The sequence below is a fragment of the Lycium barbarum genome, chromosome 11 (genome assembly GCF_019175385.1).
Source record: "Lycium barbarum isolate Lr01 chromosome 11, ASM1917538v2, whole genome shotgun sequence".
Classification (NCBI taxonomy): Eukaryota; Viridiplantae; Streptophyta; class Magnoliopsida; order Solanales; family Solanaceae; genus Lycium; species Lycium barbarum.
In genome coordinates, this window is record NC_083347.1 from 78,741,953 (window position 1) to 78,764,880 (window position 22,928).

The following is a 22,928-nucleotide window of genomic DNA, read 5'->3' on the forward strand; positions in this document are numbered from 1 at the left end:
AATCAAACTTCTTTAGAATCTGCCAAAATTCGGGCAGCATCTCCTTTGTTAATATCCCTAGCCTGAAATTACAATCCAACAACCAACAACAACAACAACAATATCAACACCAACCACAACATTATCAATACCAAAATACTCCATAAAATATCCCACATGATGTTTCTCCAATTTCTCAACCAATAAATTCGTTATACGACTATTTAATAACTTTATCTTCCATAAACAAACCTAAATCAATATCAATAAAGGAAGATTCATACCTTTCCTCCACTAGAACCACAATATCTTCACTTTCCACCTTGATTTCAAACCAAGACTCGCCGCAATACGATTTTATAACCGCAACTATACGCTGTCGAAACCTAAATCCAGAGATTAAACAAGGTTGGGGGAAGTTTCTAGAAACTTTGAGAGGCTTTGGGTGTGTTTGGAAAAGGAAAGAAGGGGTAAGACACTTTTGATAACGGTCCAGGGTCTGCCTGGGCCGACTTAAAATTTACTCAGTGCGACGGCTCCACCTTTGGGCGCGTTCGCGCAGAGTAAATTCCTCTACTCTGATAGTCTATCTTAAAATGCTCATAACGTTTGATCCCGATATTGTATGAGGTCCCACAACCTATAATTGGAGAGATATTTTAATTATCTACAACTTTCATTTTTTGTGTGATTCCAAATTCCAAACTTATAATGGCCTTTTGGCCTCTCCAATTCAAATCATCCGAAAACGTATCCTTAAATCATCCTTTTGGAGGGCTTATGCCAATATTTGGCTTAAGGGTCCTTCTTAATACTTGCTCAACTTCCCATGTATTACTCATATAACTTTTAATATGTCCTTTATAAAAACCCGGCATGTGGACCCCACCTTAACTTACGGTTACTAGGGCTATTCATCAAGTAACACATTAATTGATTTACACCATACGGTCTCCAATGTCATATATATGTTATTCTTATACTCATATAATATAATCTTCATCCCTAATCCTTGTATAACTTTACTCTCCCTTGAGCTCATACTAAGCCGTCTACAATCTTGGTAATGCGAAATTTTTCGGGGTGTAACAGGTTTGATCTTGGTGGGATCTAACTCGATACTCTGACGACTGACTATGAACCCTAGCAATTTTCCAGCAGGCACTCTAAATGCACATTTTGCAGGATTCAACTTCAAATTGTACTTGCGGAGTCTTTCAAAGAATCTTCGTAAATGTTTGAGGTGGTCCTCACCTACCCGGGATTTGATGATGACGTCATCCACATACACCTCAATTTCTTTATGCATCATATCACGAAAGGCGGCGGTCATTGCCCTCATGTAAGTAGCGCTGGCATTCTTGAGTCCGAAAGGCATTACCCGGTAATGATATTGTTGACACCTAATTTTCACCTCATAATGAGCGCATCTTAATTCTCAAAATTCCCAAGCCAAGACGGAATAAGGATATGCTTTCAAAATTCTACAATTCAAAAATCCCGAGAAAATTACAGAAATTGATAAAATTGACGATTACGAGAAAATTACGAGTTATTTACTTTCACAAACATGATTTGAAGATAAGATGCGTATCCCGCTCCATCTAACTCGAGAAAATTATTAATTAAAACATCGTATGAATTACAGCTCATTTTGACCACAATTTTCACATTATTTAAATATTGTCCGGAACTATGTCGATATTGGGCTCGTATTGAAGCTCGTATTTTTAAACTACGTATTACAAATTTTATACCTTACAAATATTATTTTAAGATAGTGTTTTAAGTTAATTATTTTTAAAAAGGGGAGTCCAAGATTTCACTTAAACCCCCCAAACCCTTCATCTTCACAATAAAAACATTGCCAAACAGGCCCTTAACACCAAACGACCGTCTTGAAGAACAAACAACACAAAAATGACTGCTCATCATCTTCTTCGTACAACAAACGAGCCCTGAGCATAATCCCATGCTCCAAATTCATGCGAACCCAGCTGTATTTGCCCTTTTTTTGTATTGTTTCGTGTCATCATCTCACAGAACGGTAATACGCTGACCCATTTCTGTTCTTCAAATGGTATTTTTTTTTTCTTCATTTTCGTACACAGATTCAGATTTCAAAGCAAATAGAAATGAATTTCAAGTTTCAAATACATCCCACATCGAATTTGAACATCTTAAACCCTAGAACTGGCCATCTACAATTAGAAGACCATTTTTTCATTCTAAAAAGGAGAAAAACAATGGCTCTAGGACCAGAAATCCTGATTCTCATACCATGAAATGGGTTTTTATAACCCTAAGAGTGAGAACACTCAATTTTGAGGACGTTCTCACTGAAGTATAATTTTTGGAAATCGTTTCCGCTTGTTCGAATCGATTAGGGTGGAAAGGTTGTTCGTTGATTCTCGTCTCGAAAAGGTAATTTTTCTTTATCATCTTGGCATATTTTTAGTTCTCTGTGTTTTCGATTTTACATAGATTAGTTCTTAGTGTTGTTATAATTAGGCATATTAATTTGTCCTCCATTATTCGGCTATTTTTAATTTATGTCCTGTGTGCTTGAGGTTAGTTGCAGGATTGCTATTTAGTTTCTGTGTTGTTGTTAAGAGATCACTTTCAGCACTTCCTTTCTTAGCAAGATTCAATCTCATGTTATTATAGATAATTTTAAGTTTTAGGTGTAATAGTCTGCTCTCAGTTCCGTGTCTGAATATGTAAGTTCTTTCTCCTATAGTTGTTGTCATGCTTAGGAGTGTAGTAAATCTGTGAGTTGAGCTTTACTTTTCCTCTGATGATGAAAATCTTTTGCGAACCTCTCAAAACTGTATGTATTTTGTATGAGTAGCTGTGTGTTCGGGAGAATTAACTTAGTCATAAATTAGTAAGAAGGGCCTGATGCTTTAGGTTTGGAATAGAGGATCACCTATTCAACCTTTTCTGTTTATTCTTGCGTATGTAATTGTGTCTGTTCTTTTTGCAATGTCGAGTTGAAGCATGAATTGAATACTTTTTCACTTGTTTCCTAGAGCAGCATCCATTTGGGGGACAAAGACTTATCCATTTCATTCAGATTTAACTTATTACCTCTGTAATGCATCTGTTCTAATACTAAGTCAGTAACTGGTAAATATTGAGACTCTATTTTAGTAAAAAGCAGCCTACACTTGAATTTGGAATTTTTTGCCCAACCGAAAGCAATCAATAGATCAGGTATGTTTGTCAAGACTCAATTTTCTTACCTAAACCTTTTTAGCAATAGTTTGGTTTCAAATGAGTAAGGTTCTTGTTTAAAGAATAGGAAAAATTCAGAGAATCATGTATGGCCCCTGTTTTGGTAGCAAAAAAAATATATGATTTGAATAGGTTCTTGTCAAGACCCTTTTTAGCCTAGGGCATGCGGGCACCTACCATTCCCACCTCGGTAGACGAACCCTTAACTCAACGTTCACAATCAATAAATATAATAAAATAGCGGAAGAAGTAAACGACGTAAGTCTCACAATATAATATAATATAGTTAAGTGCGGAAGTAAATGAATCCTCCCTAGTATCTGGTCTGGTCATACAAGAGCATCTAAATTCAAATACTAAGGTCTGAATAATAATACACAAATGTCTCAAATCGTGTCTTGAAAGAAAAGTAAGACATAAGCAATAGAAGAGTCTTCGAGGTCAGCGGACGCAATGCTCACCCTGGAAAACTCAAGTAGAAGTCGAGGAGTCGATCAGCCACGAGTCAGAAAAGTAGTTCTGGTCTGATACTCTGCATTCGTAAAAGAATGCAGCAAGTGCAAGTCAGTACAAACAACAGTACTTGTAGGCATCATAGGCCGACTAAGCATAGCTAACACAATTCAAAAAATAATGCAGATAAACAAGTAAACCAATTACGCATGGAACAATATAATCGTAACCGAGTATCCATCAACACCTATGTAAGTATCTAACCCCAATATAATAAGTTTGAGTATATCTAGTCCTGAAACAATCAACACAATAGAATCAACAACATAATCCATCACAATACAGTCATCACGACATCTCACTCAAGTCATAATGCAATGCAATGTAATAATGGTATGAATGTGATGACACGCCATGCTATGCAAATGAGATGTACACATGTACTCTGGACGAAAATATCGACGTCTCGGCAGTACAACCCGGTGTGACTCGCAAAGTTTGAGTGCCACCCATCCCGGATCTTTGCCAAACAGACAGATGGGACCCTGGCTAATTACTCACAGGGGGAGTCTCACCGGCACCACTCTGGGGGACCCGCGGAGCCCATGTACTATAATCGATTCCGCGATAACATCGGAATCGGCCATGCAACAATGATGCCCAAATATAACCATCAAAAATCGGCCTCTTCACAATCACTCAAAAGAGTTGTCAAATATCAGTTTCATAAATCAACGATTTCGAAATTGAACCTCGGACATCGGCCTGCTCACAATCACTCGAGTAAAAGAGTTTATCAAGTATCAGTTTCATATAAACAACGATTCCAGAATGGATCTTCGGACATCAGCCTTTTTCACAATCACTCAAGTAAAAGAGTTTATCAAATATCAGTTTCGTTCAATCAACGATACCGGATTTCGGCCATGCATGATAATATGAGAGAATGCATGCAATGCATATGTCAATCATCAACACAAAAGCTCAATATCACAAATACCTCAATGGGGTATGCCAAAAATGTATCACATCACAGTACCTGCAGTGGGTATGCCAACATATATCAATAACTCAAGTACCAACAGTGGGTACGCCAATAATGTATCATAGTACAAATACCAACAACGGGTATGTCAATCCTATCCAAATCGAGACAACAAGCGACATTCGCTATCTACCAACTACACATGGCATCAAGCCAGCACAATTAAACAATCAAATGCACATAACAGGGTGGCCAGTCCCAACACACATCAGGGCCCAACTTAAGGCAATATCCATCCCAACTTCACACCCGAAAGTTCACACGTTGTCTCCGACATCATAATTTAAATATGTGATTCATGATACCAAGTCTCACCAAAGGTAAACCATAACCTACCAAAGTATTCTAAGCATAATCGAATTCAAAATTAGAAATCATGAATAATGATATTAATATTGCTATAATATCAATTATGTTCATTTTAACCCTAGAAATTGGGGAAACGAGCCCACAAGGGAAAAATGGAAAATTCACGAGTAAAATATCAAATTAAATCCTAGGTAATCATAACCCCATCATTAATTTTTGATTAAGCTCAAGAATTATCCCCTAATCTGTTTTCTAGTAAAATTTCCCAATTTGGGTATGAACCCTAATTCTCCAAATTCGAAATTCAACGTTAAAAGTGAAAGATATATGATTACTAAGCTTAGATTCATCAAATTTTATCATCAACATCATCAATTTATCATATAGGACCCTAAGGGAAAATCTCCTAAAACCCTTCTTCAAATTCCAACTCTAAGGGATTGTAAAAAGGAAGAGGGAATTCTAAGATGCTTGTGATTAAGAGTAAAGGATTGGGAAAAGTTTACCTCCAAGAGTTTTTTAAAATTATCTCCAAGAATAATTTCTCTAGGCTCCAATACCGAGATATAAAATAATGAGGGTCTAAATCTTATTTAAGACACATTAAATGAAATAGCGCTGCCCGTGACTGCCACGGTGGAGGTAGTGCCGCTACGGCGGCTGGGCTACCGCCGCAGCGGTATGGTCTATATTTCCCATCATCGCCACAGCGGTAATCAAACCACCACAGAGGTGCCGCCATTGCAGGCACCAAACACCAGATTTTTCAAATTTCTCTAAGTCTTCAATCTGATTTTTGGGTTATTCCCGAGTCCATCTGCTCACAATCCGACCACCCAAACCCGTACAAAAATACACTACGAACGCACTCGTGGTCTCAAAATTTCCAACGGAGGTCTCATTGACCAAGTCAACCACCGGTTTCCATTTCCCATTCAAAGTCCCGAAATACACCAAAATGCATTGGGAACTAAACCAATAATACATACAAGTTCTAAACAATCATCCGGACCACTCGGAGTTGACAAAACTCCGGAAAAGGTCAATTTGCCAAAAAGTAAACCTCGAGTCAAAAGTGAGTCAATCAATGCTCGGAAGTGGCGAAAGTGCCAAAAGACCTATAACGACCAAACGGGTTGTTACAGTTCTCTTTAACTTGGTTTGGACAGTTGACAAGAGACTAGCAGTGACCTTTTCCCTTAAAACTAGTTCCCGAAAAAGAGCTTCAAAAGTTTTAAATGATCAAGTCTCATTCTCAGTTTCTCTTCAGTGGTCTTGAAGTTCTTTCAAGTATTTTTCTAGTAGGAAGTTGAAATATTTTCTGAAACCTCCAGACAGTTTCTCCTTTATGTAACCTCTGATTGGAATGAACACATAAGTTATGTTTGGATCAAGTTGTGTCAAAGGGATTATGTGTTGTTTTAGGCTTCAGTAGTTCTTAAACATTCTGTAAGATGTATCTGGGATATTTTTGCAGTAAAAACTATGCTTATGTATGATGCAAAATGATAAACTAAAACTCTTTTGTTTAAATTTTGGTGCACTGCATAGGGAGAGCTGTTGCTCTGAACTAAAACCCTACTGTGCATTTGATAAGTTTGCTCTATGTGTCTGAAATCTAGATGTTAAAGTCCCATCTGTTTGTAGTTTCTGTCTGCAAAAGAGGACTTTTCTAAAAAAAAAAAAAAGAGGTATAATGTGAACCAACCCTGTTTAAGAGAGAATTAGAGAAAGGATTTTAACTTTGAACTTTGCATGATCACATCTTTTCAACTCCTTAAATCTGTATAAGCTATCTTCCCCTACTTTCACCATTTTCTGAATTGAACCAAGTGACAAGTTTTTCTTTTCTCTTGTATTCTTCTCCTCTATTTTTGTTTACTCAATATTTCATAAAGGGAAAGACTAAACAGTTTTCTCATAATGATCAAAGTTTAGAACCCAGTAAGCCTTTCATAAGCTTTAAATAATAAAGATAATACTACTTTCCTCTTCTCTCTTCTGTCACCTTCCTGCCTCTGTTAAGAATTCCTAGATCATGTATGGAGTTTTATTTTGTTTGACATGTTGAACTGATGTTTTGACTGAATTGTACTGGACCATTGAAGTCCATGATCCTTACCTAAGTGTGGAATTTTCTTTAGTGATTAGTGTTATTCCTTTAAGTGTGCACACTTCCGAAATAAGAAAAAGGGTTGCTACCTTGTTGTTGAGTTTGCTGATTTACTGCTACATTTTTAAGAACTGATTGTGCTAAATGAAAATGGCAAAACAACTGGTGTATTAAATTCTGCCTATTCCCTAAGTGTTTGATCAAGATAAGGATCCTTGAAATGGGGAATATAAAGTCCTTCATGGTCCAACCTTGGTCTCTGAAAACTTCTAGAAAGATTATCATTTTCCTTGTCTCTGAACTGTCTTATAAAAAATAGAGAAAAAATAAAGGGTGATTTGAGTCTGCATGGTTGGGACAATAGGTGCAAGTGTTGTGTGTTTGATTGTTTGGGGGTCCTCTGAGAATTCCTTCAAGGCTATAGGCTTATAGAGTTAAGAATCTGATTTGGTAATTTCCTTGGAGGTAATTGTAACACCCCGTAAATTCGGGTTAGGTGTGAAAGTGTAAAACTAGTAATAATAAGAAGTTTTAGCTATATTAATCCATTCGGGATGTATTTGGGTGATAAGCAGTCGTTTTGAAGTCAACCCAAATAGTGGCGTTCGTAAGAGTTCTCAAACTCGTCTAAATTTCAGTAGGTCTGACTTCTAAGCCATTTTCGCGAAAATAGGTTGGGTGTTACACCTCGGAAATTTTTTCGTACTTGTGTGATGAGTAGAACAATGAAGGGCTTGAGTGCATGATGTTTTATTAAGTCGGGAATGGCTAATTATGAATTTTTGGAAATAAGAAGGTGGCGGAAAATTTTCAGCACAGTGGTCGTAAAGGGCACTATACGGCCCTTAAAGTGATTTACGGACCATATAGTGCAATCGTCCTCTAGCTGTCCAAAAATTTCAAGTTTCTGCCAAGTGTTGAAATGGTTAAATACGACCCAGTATACGGCCCGTAAACTGGTTTACGGACCGTAAACCCATGTCGTAAACTGCCATGTTCTTCAGCCAAACTTTCTGTTTCTTAAATGATTAAATACGGCCATGGAGGACGGACCGTAAATCTGTATACGGTCCGTAAATGGTGGTTTACGACCACTGTTCATCCCGACAAGAATTTATTAAAGATCAGATTTTGGGATTATTAAAAGGGACCAAGCCTCATTTTATTTCATTATTCATCCATACAACTCAAGAGACTTCTAGAACTCTCAAAATATTTCCTCCACAAGAATTCAAGAGAATTAAAGGGAACATCAAGACCAACAACATTAAATTCATGAAAGCAAGTGTAAGAACGCAATAAAGGGTCATCTAAGTGAAGAAATTCCAAAGAAGGTGGAACTAGGGTTTTGTCTAAGTGAAGCAATTCAACTTAAGACTTGTTCAACCATCATCCAAGGTAAGTTCCATGATAAATTCATATTGTTTGAGGTATTGAAGGGCTCACATGCTTAAAATGTAGAAGAACATAGGAATGGGTCATGATTGAGTAAATAGTGTCATTATGGAATGGTAGTTGGATGGAATCATAGAAGTTGACGTGTTATGATTATGAATACGTTACAAATGGTGTATAGGTCATGATATAAGTGTTAAACTCAAAGGAAATGCCGCCTAATTTTCTCTAGGGATAACGATGCGCTCTCATAGTCGATTAACTAATGTAATACGAATTCTCTCATGAAGGTGGCGACGTGGTACCGAAGGAGAATAAGTGGACAACAACTTAGCTAACCGACAAGGTATGTGAGGATAGTCCTTTCTTTCCAATGGCATGAATCTTATAGTCTGAATTACCATCTTTCCATGAGCTCCTACATTCCAAAAAGTCATGTCTATATGAGATAAGTTATACGATATGATGATGCTAGTCCTTGCCTACACACCTTATGTACTACTCCTTTCAAGGTGAGGCAGAATGTCCGTAATTGCTCCATAAAGTAATCGGGGGGTCACGACCTTACGTCACCCCGATAGAGTAAAGTTGTTCTCAAACCTTATGCATGTGTTATGATGAGGTAAATATTTTACAATAAGTACAGTATTATGACTATTTTATGATAAGCATGGCATGAGCATTGCATACCGGGCCTAGTTGGCCGGGCAGACACCGCTTCGGCGGGCGGCGATACGGATACACCACGACCTTCGGGCGTGGGCAGACACCACTAGTGGGCGGCATGAGATGGTACCCCGGATGCAGGATTCCTGAACGCGGGCTTATATTATTGATTATCACACCGTTCCGACATGGGCGGGCAGCTTGCATATGATGCATACATGTTACGATGATAAGTATGAGTAAGACAGCATGCATTATTCCATTTATGACTATCAGTCAGATCCATATGCTTTATACTGATGCGCTCATTATATTATTGATGCCTTTCTTCACTGTTCATGCCTCTCATACTCAGTACAATATTCGTACTGACGTCCCTTCTTTGGACGCTGTGTTCATGCCCACAGGTAGACAGGGAGGCGAGCTTGATCCAGATACTTAGGAGCTGTCAGCTGTTGAGAGCACTCCATTGTTCGGAGGTGCTTGTGATTTCTCTTTTGGTACATATGTATATATATATTCTGGACATGACGGAGTCTTGTTCCGTCCATTGTATAGTATGTCAGTAGAGGCTCGTAGATACGTAGTGTGGGTAGCATGGTCTCACATCTTTCATGTATACGTGCACTCATTATTTTGATGTACCAAACTTTTCTATATACACAAGTATTTATGTTTCCATGTAAGTTATGATCGTTTTCCATGTTTTAAGCATAAATGTGATAATAAGGCATTAATCGAGTAAGGAGGGTAATAGAGCGAGCGGTGCTTGGCGGTTAGCCCCGGGTACCCGTCGCGGCCCCCAGTTAGGTCGTGACATTGGGAATTTGGGAAAACTTCCTAATTAAAGTTATGCGTCTTCGCAATACCTTTCCAATGGTTGGTTGCCCAGCTCCAACAGGGTTCTGTGGTAGGAGTTATGCCCATTTTACTAAACATCATCTCAGATGTGTAAAATTAGGCCTACGCGGCGCCCAAAGCCAAATTATATGGAAATTCAGAATTTTTACACCGTTGAAATAGATACACTGTGTGCACCGCCCTGGGCGACGCACCAGGACATTTTAAGCCTGAAGCGATTTTTTTCGAAATTTATAAAAGCCTAACTTCGTTATATTCATTCCCACTTCGTTTTGGCTGACTTTTTAAGAGGAAACAACCCTAGGGTTTCCCCAAAACATATAAGGTAGGTTCTTGATCAATTTCCATCATTACTTCATCAATCTAGCATCAAATTAACACTAGTTCATCTTCCAAAAAACCCTAGATTCTTGAAATCCAAGAAAGAGAAGAAGAAATGGACGTTTGAAGACGTTGAGATTCCTTCAATAAGGTATGATCCTTGACTTTTCTGATGTTATTGAAAGGGTTTAGACTAGTGTAGGTTATCCTATGGGATTAGAATCCATGATTGATTCATGAAGTGTTCAAAAACACGTTCTAGACATGAAAACCCTAGTTTTTCTATAAAGGGGGTATATGGGTAGAATTAGATTAAAGCTCTAATCTTTCTCATCCAAAACCATCGTAGTGTGATTATTGAATCTTGAAAAGTGCGTTTGAGTGGGATTTGAGGTATGTCTAGATTTTCCTAAAAATCTTTCATGAAGTATGTCTATATTTCAAAAACTATCTTTTCAAGTATGTCTACTTTTGAAGTACGTTTACATTGTGAAAGCATGATTTGTATTTGAGAATCGTTCCCTGATTTTTTTTGTAAGTCATAACTCTTGTTTGGTGGAAGTTCTTTTGGAATTAAAGATGATTTCTTTCAGATAAGGTCATGCCTGTGTAGGGTCAAGCCCGCATCGAACCTTATATGAACTGTACTACTTTGTGAAACTCGTTTTTCCCATTATTAGATGATTGAACTTATTTTTCTAAAGGTTGGTCCTTAAACTTGTTTTGTTGTTGAATGGGTTTCTTGAACTTGAAATTGAATAAAAGATTTGAATAAGATCCTAAATGGTTATGACTTGAAATGCCTCTATTTTGAGACGATGACTTGAGAAGTGAGATTAGGCTCTAAGCCATGATTGATGATTCGGTAATATGCAATGATTTGTATTTTATTTGTGTTTGGGCCTGTATGGGCAAGTTGTGCTAGTCCAGAGGATGATTAGTCGTTATGGATCCAAACTTATCGATACTAGTATTGTTGTGTCAGTCCAGAGGATGATTGACCTTCGTTGCTTCCTAGCCTGGAGTAGCTATTTTTGTGTCAGTCTAAAGGATGATTGACCTCCGTTGTTTCCTAGTCGGAGTATCTATTGTTGTGTCAGTCCAGAGGATGATTGACCTCCATTGCTTCCTAGCCCAGAGTATCTATTGTTGTGTCAGTCCAGCGGATGATTGACCTCCGTTGCTTCCTAGCCCGGAGTATCTATTGTTGTGCTAGTCCAGAGGACGATTAGCCTCTGTGGTTTCCTAGCCCGGAGTATTGACTGGTTGATTTGCCGGTGAGTGGCTTGTTTTGCATCTTTGTCTCCTGTGAGTGGCTTGTGGAAACCTTGAGTTCGTAAATGAAACATAGAATGATGTGAACGGTAACATAAGTGGAACTTGATATTGTTACACCTCAAAAATTCTGGATGTGTTGTCTTGTGAATGGACTAACATGAGCTAAGGTGATCATGGAATCCTTACGAGATTAAGGGAAGTATTAGATAGCTTAAAGTGCATACTATAAGATATTGAAGTCATATGAATATGTGAAATCTAGTTTGTCGAAGGAAGTGAAATGTAAGTCGTGTTCGGAAAGGGTTTCACTATGATTGAGCTAATATTTATTTGGTACTGTCTTGAGGGGCCGCTATAGGGCCTATTTTATGGTTAATAAAGTATTATACAAGTGCCAAGAAGGTTCCACGAGGATTGAAAGTCAAACGAATCAACGAGAGAAAGTTTCGGATAACTGTGAGTTATACAACCACTTATACGGTCCGTATAACTTTATACGGTCCGTATAAGAGGGGCCCGTATAACATGATCTTTACAGAAAGGGATATTTCCATGGTGGTTCTATACGGTCCCGTATAATCTTATACGGACAATATAAGTGGTCCGTATAAGTCCATCGGGGAGCTTTTTAATTTATGTATAATAGATTACCCTTGCTCGTTTATTTCATTTCTCACATTTCCACAATTCTTGAGAGCTCCAAACCCTTATCCAAGCATATTCCACTCCAACCCAAGAGAAAACAAAGATCAAGAGGCAAGAATCAAGATATCTATGTGTTAGAAGTCTTGCTAGGGTTAGTAGATAACAAGAAATTCTTAGGCATTAAAGCTAGGGTTTTCTCACAAGTTGATAACTTGCTATAAAGCCCATTCTTATGAGATAAAAGGTTGGGTGATGAGGAAGCATTGTATGATATGGGTATAATCTTGTTATGGAAGGTAGTAATAGTGATGAGGAAGCATTGTATGAAAATGTGCTAAGGTTGGGTGTGAAGTTTTTAGTATAAGTTGAACATGAGGATGAATCTTGAAGACTTAATGGAATGTGATTACTTGATTATGTTATTGCGGATGTTATTATGGATGTTTGGGAGTTGTTTTGTAATATGTGGAAGTTGACGAGATAGGGGAAATGCTGCCCAATTTTTATTAGATCATGAATTATTCTAGTTTGAATTTAAAAGTATCATTAAGGCTTAACTATGGTATGAATCCTTCAAATGTAGTTTGAATTTAAAAGTATCATTAAGGCTTAACTATGGTATGAATCCTTCTAAATGTAGATTGTCCAATCCGTCCGGAATTCTTCGGGTCAAATTCGAATGAGGACCCTCAAAACTTTATTGATGGGATGTTGAGGACACTTCGGTTAATGCATGCTTCAGACATTGAATTGGTAGAGTTAGCGTCCTATAGATTGCGGGATGTTGCAGTTCATTGGTACACGGTTTGGATGGCTTCACGGGGAGTCAATGCACCTCCCCCGGTATGGCAAGAATTTTTGGATGCTTTCCTCTGATATTACTTGCCTCTAGAGGTTCGGCGGGCTAGAGCCGATAAGGACCACAACCCCTACGGAAGTTTGCAGTTTCCTGGGCTTAGCAGGTTATTACAGGAGGTTTGTAGAAGGATTTTTTTCTATTTCTGCACCACTCACGAAGCTGGCCCAGAAATCAGCTAAATTTCAATGGACAGATGCTTGTGAACTTAGTTTCCAAGAGCTGAAGAATAGGTTAACTTCTGCCCCAGTCCTGACACTTCCAGAAGGACCAGAAGGCCATATTGTCTATTGTGATGCTTCGGGCACTGTATTAGGATGTGTATTGATGTAGCATGGTAAGGTGATTGCCTACGCCTCAAGGCAGTTGCGCAAACATGAGAAGAATTATCCAACCCATGATCTTGAATTGGCTGCAGTGATTCAAGCATTGAAGATGTGGAGACAATACTTGTATGGCGTCCATGTTGATATTTACACGAATCATAAGAGCCTCCAGTATATTTTCAAACAGAAGGAATTGAATTTACGACAACGGCGATGGTTGGAGTTGTTAAAAGATTACGATGTTAACATCCTGTATCATCCCGGGAAGGCGAACGTTGTGGCTAATGCTCTTAGCCGTAGATCTATGGGAAGTTTATGTGATGTCCAGTCGGAGAAAAGGGAGTTAGCTCGTGAGCTCCAGCAGTTAGCTAGCCTAGGAGTCCGGGTAATGGACTCGGGCGATATGGGAGCTACCATTCAAAATTCAGCGATCTCGTCGCTAGTAGTTGAAGTGAAAGAGCATCAATACGAAGATCCCATGCTAGTTCATTAAAGAAATACACTCCCTCAGAAGGCAAAGTCATCATTTGAGATTCCGGGAGATGGAGTTCTACGATGCCGAGGCAGGTTATGTGTTCCTAATGTTGCAGGATTACACCACCAAATATTGAGAGAAGCCCATTGTTCCCGTTATTTCGTTCACCCCGGAGCAATGAAAATGTGTCATGATCTTAAATCTATATATTGGTGGAATGGAATGAAGAAGGACATAGCAAAATTCGTGGCCCAATGTCCTAATTGCCAGCAAATGAAAATTGAGCATCAAAAGCCTGATGGATTGTTACAAACTATAGAAAATCCAACTTGGAAATAGAAAGTAATTAACATGGATTTCATTTCCGGCTTACCCCGTTCCCGACGTAAGTATGGTTCTATATGGGTGATTGTGGATAGACTCACGAAGTCAGCTCATTTCTTGCCGGTCAGAACTACGTATGCAGTAAAAGATTATGCAAAGCTTCATGTTAAAGAGGTAGTGCAGCTTCACGGTGTTCCAGTATCTATTATCTCCGATAGAGGGACTCAATTTACAACCAATTTTTTGAGAACTTTCCAAGAAGGTTTCGGGACTCAGGTAAGTCTTAGCACGGCATTTCACCCACAGACGGATGGGCAAGCTGAGCGTACAATCTAGACACTTGAGGATATGCTACGAGCATGTGTATTGGATTTTGGAGGTAGTTGGGATGATCACTTACCAGTTATTGAATTTGCTTGTATCAACAGTTATCATTCTATTATCTAAATGGGCCCTATGAGGCTTTATATGGGCGCAAGTGTAGATCTCCAATTGGGTGGTTCAAATTAGGAGAGACTAAATTGATAGGGCCAGACTTGGTCTAGCAAGCTATAGAGAAAGTCAAGCTTATACATGATCGATTATTAACAGCTCGGAGTCTTCAGAAATCCTATACAGATAATCGTCGAAGGGACTTAGAGTTCCACGTGAAAGATTGGGTATTCTTGAAGGTGTCGCTAATGAAAGGCGTCATGAGATTTGGCAAGAAGGGCAAGCTTAGTCCCCGGTACATCGGACCTTATGAGATTATACGCAAGGTAGGCCAAGTGGCTTACGAATTAGATCTACCTCCTAATTTGGAGTTAGTTCACCTAGTTTTCCATGTATTGATGCTTCGTAAGTGCATTAGAGATCCTTCTAGAGTTGTACCTGTAGATGATGTCCAAGTCACTAAGCAATTATCCTACGAAGAAGTTCCCATTGCCATTCTAGATAGGCAAGTACGGAAGCTCAAAACCAAAGATGTAGTTTTAGTTAATTTTTTATGGAGAAATAAAAATAGAGAGGAAATGACTTAGGAAACAGAAGAAGGCATGAAGTTCATAATAGTGATGAGGAAGCATTGTATGAAAATGTGCTAAGGTTGGGTGTGAAGTTGTTAGTATAAGTTGAACATGAGGATGAATCTTGAAGACTTAATGGAATGTGATTACTTGATTATGATATTGCGGATGTTATTATGGATGTTTGGGAGTTGTTTTGTAATATGGTGGAAGTTGACGAGATAGGGGAAATTCTGCCCAATTTTTCATTAGATCATGAATTATTCTAGTTTGAATTTAAGAGTATCATTAAGGCTTAACTATGGTATGAATCCTTCTAAATGTAGATTGTCCAAGCTTCGACGGTGAACGTTAAGTATTTAAGAAGATGAAGAGGTATGTAGGGCTAACCCTTCTTTCATTAAGGCATGATTCCTTGCTATATACCCTCTTATGAGTCCCATAATGTCTTCCAAATGACTCTATCTCTAAAATTACTAAAGCTCATGATCCTCGATACTTTCACGATGCTATTACCTCCCTTATATGATAGTTGATTCTCTAAGAATGGATGTAATGAAAACGATGATGGTAATGATATTGATGATACTTATGGACTCTTATGTATACGTGTCTAAGTATGTATGACTATTATGTAACACCGAGCTTATATGGCCGTGTATGATACCTATCGCACGCACACCACTGCAGTTGGGTCCGAATAACACTAAGCCTTGGTAGGGCTAGGTATGTATGACACCGAGCCTTTTCATGGTCGAGTACGTGAAAAACGGAACCTTCATGATCGAGTATGATAGGAATATATATATATATATATATATATATATATATATATATATATATATATATATATACACATACATATATAAGTAAGCATTAAAAATGGAAGGTTCCTACTAGAAAATGGGTAAGAAAACAGGATGGTTGCCACTAGAGGTATACATGGCTCTTTCATTCCATGACTTTTCTATCTTATGTTATTTCCTATGTCTCCTTTATGTTATTGATTATGCTTTACATACTCAGTACATTATTCGTATTGACGTCTTTTTGTTTATGGACACTGTGTCATGCTCGCAGGTGGACAGAGAGACAGACTTGATCCTTAGATTATTTTTTCAAGGACTGCATCGAGGAGTTCCATTTGATCCGGAGCTGCAGCCATTGGTACTATTCTTTTGTGTACGTACATATGGGCATGGTGGGGTCCTGTCTCGTCTGTATGATGTTGTATACTTGTTATATCCCGTATTTTGTACGTTCGGACAATCCAAGATAATTGCGAGAAGTTAAGGGCAAGGCTATATTTCGATCTTGTTTAATACACAAGTTGTTTATGAATATTATTGGTATGGAAATATTGAGAAAGGCTAAGGGTAAAAAGGGAAATTCGCAAAATGGTTCATGGTAATATTGTGGAAAGGCTAGGGGCAAAATGGGAATTTCACAAAATGTTCAAGAAAATTCTTGAAGAAGGCCACTTTGGCCGTGTGGCATATATATATATTATATGTGGAAAAGTGATGACAAAATAAAATAATTAGTCATCTTTATTTTAATATTTAAGAAACTTCAAGAAAGAGGGCATGTGTTCACATGGTATTGGAAGGAGCTATATATATATATATATATATATATATATATATATATATATGTAGAGAGATGACCAAGCAAGACAAATTATTCATGAAATCTCAAGAAGAAAACATGGAGAGAAAAAAATAGGGCCATTCGGCCAAGGTTCCAAAATTTGGTGCCATGGAAATTTATCAAGAAAAATTATTTTCTTTTAGTATTCCAACTAATTTGAAGGCCCTAATTAACATGGAGTGGTTGTTGGAACAAGCAAAATATTCATGGTGCAAGATGGAAGCTCTAGCCGAATAGAGGAGTCAAAGAATAAAGGTAAGGTTTAACCCCTTCTTTCATGTGCTATGGATGATTTGTGAGTGTTGAAGTATGTGGAAATGGATGAAATTCATGATTTATATATGTGGAGGTGGTGGCCGAATAGGGCCATGTTGTGTAGGTATGATGAATTGATTTTATTTAGTAGTTTGATTGTTGATATTGTGGATTCCATAATAAAAATGAAGGTTTGATGAATTGAAATGAAGTTGGAATCATTGTGGGATTGTTGAAGAAGTTAATGTGACATTAGTATGGTTTCTTATATTTGTAGGAATGATATTGCTAATGTGTAGGTTGTAAATATAATTCACGAATTTGGAAGTGAGACATGTGTTTGGAAGATTGAAGTTGGGTTGTTGTAATTGAAATTGAAAGAAGGAAATAGGTCGTTATTGTTCTTGTTGAATTTGGAAGGTCTCGGGTGAAGTAGTATGTTGATTGGGTTGTTTTGAATGTTATGTGAATTGTTTGAAGTATTCTTGAATCATGTTAGAAAGATTTCGGATTAATACTTGAATGTGGGATCATTGGTGTTAGCTTGAATATATGTGATCGAATTGAATATAAATGAAATGCCGTTGAATTGTGTGACAAGAGTTGTTAATGTAAGAATATATTTTGGATTGATTGTTGAAGATTGTTAGTATGATTGTTGGTATTGTTGTTGATAATTTGGCCGAGTTGAATTCTCGGATTGTTGTTGATAAATTGGCCGAGTTAGATTCTCGGGGATAGTGTATTTATAGGGGAAATGCTGCCGAAATTTCGGCAGATTATAAGTGAGTTTATTTGAAAGATTAAGACAAGTGTGTGACAATGTGTTTGATGATTATGTAAATCTCCTTGAATGTAGACTAACGAGCTTGGACGAATAAGCGTAGCTAATAGGACGTGGAATAGGTATGTAAGGCTTACCCTTTCTTTCTTTTGGCATCATCTTTGTGAAACCAACATGACAAAGTATATGTATATGATTCCAAAGAAACCCCCATTCTTAGAGCCATTAGGATGGCTAACGTTCTTCATTTCCATAAGCTGTTTCATATGGTTTTGATGCGTATCTATGATTTCCGAAGTTCTGTTTGATATGTTTCCGAATGGCATTTTAAAGATAATTGATATGACTAAAGTTTTGATTTTCAAATGATAGCACGTTTGATTATTCCATTGAGTCCTTGATGTATTTTGATACGTACATATGGTTCCAAAAGCTCTATCTGATTTGATCCATAACGATATCCGAAAGGTACTTGATATGATTGTTGCTTTGATTTTCCAAAAATGGCTTCTGAAACGTTCGTAGAAGGTTCTGTACTTCAAACGCTCATAACTTTCTTATTCTAAGTCGGATTGACCCGAAACTTGTTTCTGAGCCTTCAGATGTCGGTAAGTGTACGTATCTATCGAGTCTTAATTTATGTGCATGTGGTTTCGCACTACTCTGTTCGTGCAAGTCTCAATATGTCTATTCACCGAGTCCCGGGCCGGGTATATTATCGTGCGCACTTCTCTGCATTGTTCACCGAGTCCCTCTCACTTGCGGGCCGGGACACGTTATATGTATATGTATATGATGATTTGATGATACAGGGATGGCGGCCAGGATGGCATATGATGACTTTATTCACCGAGACCCGCAATAGAGGGCCGAGATACGTTATGTATATATGGTATATGATGCTGACATGCATGATTCTATCCACCGAGTCCCTCAATAGAGGGCCGGGACACGTTATATGTATACATGATATATGATGTTGATATGCATGATTCTATCCACCGAGTCCCTCACTAGAGGGTCGGGACACGTTACGCATATATGATATATGATGTGGACATGTACGATTTTATCCACCGAGTCCCTCACTGGAGGGCCGGGACACGTTATCTGTATATATGATATGATGTGGATATGCATGATTTTCATTTAAAAAGGCAAGTGCTTTGATGTTTTAAAAGGTCATACTTGATTCTGGTAAATCTCTGTTTCAGTTGTGATCGTTTTTTCTGTATTCCATGCCTTACATGCTCAGTACATATTCCGTACTGACCCCCTTTCTTCGGGGGCTGCGTTTCATGCCGCGCAGGTACACCAGATGAGTTGAAGCTATTATAGAAGATGTTCCAGCAGAGTTGGCAAGCTCCACTTGCTCCTAGAGTGCTGCCGAGTCAGAGTATATGTGCTATGATGTCTGGTTAATGTTAGAGACTTTGCAGACAGAGTCGTGGGAATTGGGTGCCAGTTCTGTAAGCGGCTCCATCAGCCGATGTGTCATTTTGTGTTATGATATAAATTCCATATGATTACAGATTTTGTTTGATTTGAGAACAAAGAAAAAGAATATTTCTGAAAGTGTTACTATGTATTTCATGTTTATTTGATTTAAAGGTCCAAAGAGGTTATGTGTGTATTAAGAGTCAGAGGGTTCGCTCGGCTCTAAGTAAGGGTCGGGTGCCCATCACACCCTAGCGAAATTAGGGTGTGACAATACTCTCTTTAGAATCTCGTAGACGGTTGTGTATGGTTTGATGTCTTTTAGCCTTGTCGGCTTATATTTTGTATATCATTTTGTTAGCCTTGCGGCTTGTGTATATGGATATGGACCTAGTTGTTGATGATGATATAAATTTGTCGTTGCCCAATGAGATTAGTATTGTTGATGTATAGAAATCATGCGTAGGCCATGTGACTCACCTAGATGTGAATATGAATGTACGATGCAAAGGTGCCCGAGTGGGTTAGCACCGGGTGCCCGTCATGGCCCTTCAGTTGGGTCGTGATAGATATATTCCTGTATGTCGACTCTTATTGGTGATTTCCCTAGTTTACTGGCTTACTTATTCTCCAGAGTTCGAACTTTTTCTTTTGATATCATTTATTGATTTTACTACCTTACTTTGGTTTTATTAACTATTACCCCTTAGACACTCACTGAGTACCCAATACTCAGGCATACCACTGTTGTTTATGATGGTATGTTAGGTATCATTGAGGAGCAGGTTCGTGATACGCCTATGACTTAAGAGAACTTACTGCTTTCAAGTCTATTCGGTGAGCCCACATGATTATTCGTGGGGCACCATTCTATCTTTACTTTTTTCGTATTTTTGTTTCGGGCTGCATCCCGATGTTTTTAGACACTTTTTATTAGCTTAGAAACTCCCTAGACAGTATACATTCTTGTGGGTAGTTATCGAGTTGTTTAACTCTTGGTCACGTGATACATTTGATTTAGTGTTAAAATATTAAAGACTTTCGCTAATTTAATTCATATCTCATGATTCGTTTGAATTTATTTTATAAGCTGTTGGAGGTGATTATTGAACCTGGCGGGTTCAAGTGTTATTATTGCATCTTTTAGGTTCTTCCGGTGCTGGTCATGACGTCGGATGCCGGTCACATCTAGGGTGGGTTTTGCAGCATGACAAGCTTTGTATCAGAGCCTAGGTTTATACGTTCGAGGATTATGGTCGATGTCTGTGGAGCTGTGTCTAGTGGAGTTTTCCTTGTGCAGTCTGATCACCTACATGACCAAGAAACTCCCAGGACATTTATAGGTGTTTCCTATTCTTCTTGATTCTAGATGGTGTTGTAGGGCTTGAAGTCCTTTTAGGATTGTCCTAATACGCTCGTTAATTCGTGCCTTGCAGAAATAGCTCTGATGCAATCCAAAAATGGTAACCGAGGACAACCTGTGAGATCTAACCGAAATCTCGGGGGCGCGAATGCTGGTAACGGGAATGATGTTGGAAATCAAGCACCACCTCAAGCGCCGTCTACTCCTATTGTTCCCGTTGCGGGTGTGCCTCAGATTGGTACGATGCAAACTGCTATTCAAATGTTGACTGCATTGGTTGTGGCTCAGCAATAGCGTGGAGGTGTGGGGCCTCATGGTGGATGCAGACTTAAGCAATTCCTAGACTTGAAGTCAAGTAGAGTTCTTCGGGTCCCGAGAGGTGGATGACCCCCTACACTTTTTAGATGAGACTTTCATGGCATTAAGGGCAATAGATGCCCATGATCCCGAAGTTGTGAGGCTTGCTTCTTATCAGTTGAAGGATGTTACTAACGCATGGTTTGAGATGTGGGAGTTTGAGAGGGGTGGCGCTGCTTTAGCGCCGACGTGGGCTAAATTTGAAGAGGCATTCATGGAAAGGTTTCTGTCTGATGAGGAAAGATTTGCTATGGCTACGAAATTTAAAAAGCTGGAACAGGGCAACAAGTCGGTTCGTGAGTATAGTTTGGAGTTCACCCGTCTGTCAAAGTATGCTTTATACATGATTCCAACTAAAAAGCATAGGTTGACTCACTTTGTGAAAGGCTTGGTACCACGTATCAAGTCTGCATGTGTTGTAGCTGCTATGTCTCCTACTTATACATTTTCATCTTTGGTTGGGTTCACTGAGCAACAAAAGAATTGGAAGGGTGAAGAGATTTTTAAAAGGGAACAAAGTAAGAAGGCCCGATCTGCGGGTGGTTTCACTGGGTCATATGATGGAGGGCAACAAAAAGGAAATTTTGCACCTCAACAGTTTGTTTCTCAGTCTAATATGGGTGTTCCATCTGGTGGACAAGGTCAGAGGGATAATGATCAGAACAGAGATTCGCAAGGTAGTAACCGACAAGCATTTAGGGAGGAGGATCATGTTTGTCACCATTGTGGGATTAGGGGTCATATCAAGGAATATTATAGGAACTGGCTCCATGAAATGGTTAACTCTTTAGGCTAAAGGAATACTCCATTTGATGGCAATGCTAACAACGCTCCTAATGCTCGTGGTAATGGGGCTGCTAAAGCAGTTGCTAACACCGCTAATGAGGGACAAGCTCGACTTTATGGTTTGACTGGTAGGGAGGCGGTGGAAGACCCTGATGCCGTGGTCACAGATATTCTAACTATATGTTTTTTGGAAGCGTATTCGCTGATCGATTCGAGTTCGACTCTTTCTTATATAACTCAGTATCTTGCCCTTGATATTGGTATGGAACTCAAGCGATTGTTAAAACCCTATACTATGAATTTATTGCTTCTAGAATCTATAGAGATTGTGTAGTTGTAGTTAAGGGTCATGAGGCTATGACTGAGGTGTTTGAATTAGAGATAGCAAACATTGATATGATTTTTGGGGATAGACTACCTTTCCGAGTGTTATGAAACTCTGGATTGTCAATAAGAAATAGTTAGAATTGAATGATGCATTCATTATGTAGTTAGTCGTATCTTATCTCTGAGAATAATCCTCTTTACAAAAGAACCCTAGAAATTTTAAAAATTGGAGGTTTAGTGAAAAATCTTACGCCATGACATTCATTCGAGGACGAACGATCCTAAGGGGGGATAATGTAACACCACGTAAATTCGGGTTAGGTGTGAAAGTGTAAAACTAGTAATATGATGAAATTTTAGCTATATTAATCCATTCAGGATGAATTTGGGTGATAAACAGTCATTTTGAAGTCAACCCAAATAGTGGAGTTTGTAAGAGTTCTCAAACTCGTGTAAATTTCAGTAGGTCTGACTTCTAAGCCATTTTCGTGAAAATAGGTTGGGAATTTGGGAAAACGTCCTCAATCAAAGTTGTGCATCTTCAAAATACCTTTCCAACGGTAGGTCGTCAAGCTCCAACAGAGCTCTGTGCTACGAGTTATGCCCACTTTACTGAACATCATTTGAGCAGTGTAAAATTAGGCGTATGCGGCGCCTTGGGCGGCGCCCAAAGGCAAATTTT

At 38.6% G+C, this 22,928-nt stretch overlaps 1 long non-coding RNA gene across 4 annotated transcripts; it reads left to right on the forward strand.

Moving 5' to 3' along the window:
• Positions 1-1,777: 1,777 nt before the first annotated feature.
• On the forward strand, positions 1,778-20,110 carry LOC132618669 (uncharacterized). Of its 4 annotated transcripts, XR_009574250.1 has the most exons (5): positions 1,778-2,403; positions 8,822-8,877; positions 9,605-9,676; positions 16,368-17,192; positions 19,286-20,110. It is a non-coding gene; the product is annotated as an uncharacterized LOC132618669 (long non-coding RNA). The 4 variants fall into 4 exon arrangements; XR_009574247.1 differs by lacking the exon at positions 8,822-8,877 and having other exon boundaries at positions 1,779-2,403; XR_009574249.1 differs by lacking the exon at positions 8,822-8,877 and having other exon boundaries at positions 1,784-2,403; positions 16,368-16,454; positions 19,286-20,107.
• Positions 20,111-22,928: the final 2,818 nt, after the last annotated feature.